General features: G+C 48.8%; 1 protein-coding gene across 7 annotated transcripts in view; it reads right to left on the reverse strand.

Annotated features, from left to right (window-relative positions):
• Nucleotides 1–3,913, reverse strand: part of LOC102437486 (zinc finger protein 239-like) — a 12,061-nt gene extending 8,148 nt beyond the window's left edge. For 2 of the 7 annotated variants that reach the window (XR_002827371.1, XM_014449359.2), the window contains exon 1: nt 3,653–3,913. The gene's annotated coding sequence lies outside the window, so the exon portion shown is untranslated. Of the gene's footprint in view, nt 1–700; nt 1,247–1,533; nt 1,796–3,652 lie in introns of those variants that run through there. The other 5 variants (XR_002827374.1, XR_002827372.1, XR_002827375.1 and 2 more) reach the window with 5 other exon arrangements.
• Nucleotides 3,914–4,198: the final 285 nt, after the last annotated feature.

The raw sequence follows: 4,198 nt of genomic DNA on the forward strand, positions 1-4,198 counted from the left end.
TCTTATACACTCATTCTCTTTCTCCCTCCTCTAAACTGAATCATGGCCATGTCCATTTCTTCAATTCCTTGACCTCACCTTCTGAAATAAGCTCTGCCTCTTCAGATTCATCTGGGTGTTTGTTGTTTGCATCTTTTGGATTAGTTGTTTTTTATTGTTTGCAAAAAATCCTGGTGAGTGTTTAGAGGAGTTAATATGTACCAGCCCAGGTCTCATCTTGTTTGAATAATTCTTTAGCATCCAGTTAATCTCAGGTCCATTCATCATTTACAGGCCTTGACCACTGCAAAATGATTACCTCTCCCCAAACTCTACATGACAACTTCTCTCCCTCTGCTGTGTTGTGACACCCACCTCCCACAAACAGTGGCCCCAGCAGGAAAGCCAGTTCTCAGGCTCACACTGTCCCTTCTGAGCTACTACTACCATTACCAACCTCACCATGATTGACTGTATTAAAGTGATCTACAGCCCTGGCTCATGTGTGTCAGTTGGTTGAGTAGAGACCCATGCACTGGTGAGGTCACATGCCTGTGTTGTATATATTTAAAAAAGATACCTACTGGTTCCTGAATCAGCTCACTCCACACAAAAAGCCTTTTCACATGCTGGAACCTATGCCCTGGAGAAGCTGCTGCCAACCTTTTGGACCTCACAGAGCACCACTGGTCCATGGACCACCAGTTGGGGACCACTGCTCCAAAAGTTTCCTTAAACCGCGGTCACCAACCTTTCGACCTCACAGACCACCAGTGGTCCACGTACAAATCATTGGTGACCACTGCCCTGGACGACCTCCAACTCATTACACTGGTTTCCAGGAAGAAGGTTCACTTTTCGAAGTCCTAGTTGTGGCCTTAGGAGTCTGGGCTTAGTGTCTGTTCAAAGTACCCAGGTCCATGGGCTACAAGAGCAGCTGACAGTCCCAGGACACTACTCTCACAGAGGCCACAAAGTGTGAAGCCCTGAAATAATCTTCATGAATCAGTACACCTAATTCATTCTGCATCTGCAGGAATTCGTGGAAATAAAATGGTCTGTTGAGAGCCTGGCAATCACCGCCAGGATCTATGGGCCCAGGATGCTCAGTACCCTTGCCCAGCCCAGAGGCCAGGTGACCTCCAGATGCCTGTATTATCTCTGAGCTCAGTCCTCAGTGCACACTCTTGCCAGTTACCTTATCATTTACAGGACTTCCCCTTCCTGTCCACAGCTGCTGTCCTCTGTCTTCTAGTCTGTTCTTCCTCTGAGCAATTTTAGGAAAAGTTAGAATTCTACCTCAGAAAATGTCCCTCCTTTTTTCACAACCATCTATGGCCCCAGCATTCTGAGAATGAAAGTAAAACTTGTGCAAAACCACACCTCATCTCTTTGTTTGTTCCCTTTACACTGAAAACAGGCCTGGGTTTTCCTAATCTTCCCAGCTCAGCCCCTACCCTGGCTCAGCCCCATCATCTTGTCCTTAGAAGTTGGCACTGCAGCCTCTGGCCTTCTTTCCCCCATCACACCCTGTGTCACCCAGGAGAGACTCACTGTTCTGGATGTGGCTTCCTGGGCTGCAGTAACTGAGAGGTGCCAGTACCCAAGGCTGGAGGGTTAAATGGGGTCAGGCTGAGAGAAAGCTGTGAGCAGAGAGGAGTCTGGGAGACACGGAGGCTCCAATCCTGTCCCGTTGGTACACAGAAAGTCTCAGACACACCACTGCACAGCAAGGACGCTGCCTCCTAGGCCTCCTCCTACTGACGACCAGTGGGCTGCCTGTGAGTCCTTGAAGAAACTGAAGGGGTAAAAATGCCTGCCCAGGAGGAGGAAGGTTAAGTCCCGCCCTAACCAAATGCACTGACAGGAAAATTGCCCTTTAGCTCCACCCATGTTGGCACACTCCACCTGGGTAATGTTGTTTTCCCAAATGCCAAGGGAAGGGCTAGCATCCCAGCCAATGACATTGGTGAATAAAGGTAATGTGGTTCAACAAGTGGCCCTGGGGAAGGACAAGATGGGACTAGAGGCCTGGTTAGCTGGAACAGAGGGGCAGATCTCCCAGGGAGAGGGTTGTGGGGAGAACTGGGAGAGATCCCCCAAGGAATATAGGCACAGGCAAAAACGGGAGACATCTGTAATACTATCAATGATAAAAAAATACATTTTATTTTAAATAACATAGCCCAGCTGGTGTTACTCAATGGTTGAGCATTGACCTATGATTCATGAGGTCATGGTTCTATTCCTGGTCTGGGAACATACATGGGTTGTAGGTTCAATTCTCAGTTGGGTGGGGATGGGGACATGCAGGAGGCAGCAAATCAGTGATTCTCTCTCATCATTGATATATTTATCTCTCCCTCTCCTTTCTTCTCTCTAATATTAATAAAAATATATTTTTTAAAGTATATACATATATGCATAGTCCATGGACATAGATAATAATGTGGTGAGGGCCTAGAAATGGTGGGGGCAGGATAGAGGTAAGCAAAGGGGGATGAGGATGGAGGAAATTGGGACTATTTGTAACAGAGTTGATAAAAATAAAGATAGTTTGCCCACATGACATGGCTCAGTGGTTGGGCGTGGACCCATAAACCAAGGTATCTCTGGTTCAATTCCAGGACAGGGCACATGACCAGGTTGGGGGCTCCATCCCTGCAGGAGGCACACATGAGGCAGCGGATCAATGATTCTCTCTCATCGTTGATGTTTCTCCCTCTCTCTCTAAAAAAAATCAATTAAAAAAAATAGTGTTAAGATTGATTTGACTCAACAACACTGAGGTGAATAAGGGCATCAAATTTTGTTCCCAGTCCTCTAAGCAAAATCATGCCTTGATCTGTCTTTATAGAAGATGTCCCAGGCATAACTGTGTTTGGGAACAGGAAGCAGCCTGCAGTGGGTCTGCCTCAGCTTGGTCTACAGTTTTTGAGTTCATTACTTCATGTTAGAAAAGATTTCACAACATGAGTTCAGAAGATTTTGAGGGTACGTTAATTAAAGCTGGGGATCATGAAAGAAAAATTAGGCCTTATGATAGAACAAGCCACAGCAGAGAGATTAGGTGTGGCTCCTTTGACTCTCTAGAAACATTGTGGGAAATAAATGAGCCAAAGTGAGGATGCTGTTAGCTCACTGGGCATTCAGAGTAACGGAGGTCTTGAGTGCAGACTCAGGGGGTTAGCCCAGGATGAGCTGCCACTGCTAGTTGCTACCCTGGTTACAGGTGAGTGGGATCCCTGAAAATCTTAGGTAAGCCCAGCTGGTGTGGATCAGTGATTGAGTGTTAACCTATGACCCTTCGGGTCACTGATGGATTCCTAGTCAGGACACATGCTCAGGTGCATTAACCTTTAAAGTATGTCCACAGCTGCTCTCCTCTGTCTTCTAGTCTGTCCTTCCTCTGAGCAATGTTAGGAAAAGTTAGAATCCGGCCTCAGAAAATGTCCCTCTGTTTTCACAACCATCTATGGCCCCAGCGTCCTGAGAGTGAAAGTAAAGCTCCTCCTGCAAAACCTCCCCTCCTCTCTGTGTTGCCTTTACACCCACAACAGGCCCGGGTCCCGAGTCCTCCCTGCTCAGTCGCACCATCACGTCCTCACAAGGCGGCCCTGCAGCCTTTCACCCTCTTCCCCCATCAGCCATGTGTCACCCACGAGAAACTCACCATTCTGAGCGCGGGGACCTGGGCGGCAGGACCTGAGAGGCCGGTCCCCAAGGCTGGAGGGTGAAATGGGGTCAGGCTGCGGGGACGCTGTGAACAGAGAGGAGTCCGGGAGGCACGGGGACCTCAATCACGGGCTGTTGGGCTCAAGGAGCCTCAGACACACCCCGCACAGCAGGCTCGCTGTCTCCCAGGCCTCCTCTTCCTCACGACCAGCGCCCTGAAGCCTGTGAGTCTGTGAACAGAGAACCAAAAAGTTAAAATGTCCGCCAGAAGGAGGAAGGCGGAAGTCCCGCCCTAACCGGATGTACAGACACCAAAATGCCCTTTAGCTCCGCCTACACTAGCGCATGTCCTTCTGGGTCATGTAGTTTTCTCCACCGCCCAGGCGACTACTAGCATCCCTGCCAATAACTTGGGGAATAAAGGTGTTGTGGCAAACCAACTGACATCTGGGGCGGGACAAGATGAGACCAGAGGCCTGGCTAACTGAAATAGACTGAGGCTTCTCCAAGGTGAAGAGAGTGGGGAGGAATGCAAGGGATCCAC

This window comes from Myotis lucifugus, unplaced genomic scaffold, assembly GCF_000147115.1.
Source record: "Myotis lucifugus unplaced genomic scaffold, Myoluc2.0 scaffold_1145, whole genome shotgun sequence".
NCBI lineage: Eukaryota > Metazoa > Chordata > Mammalia > Chiroptera > Vespertilionidae > Myotis > Myotis lucifugus.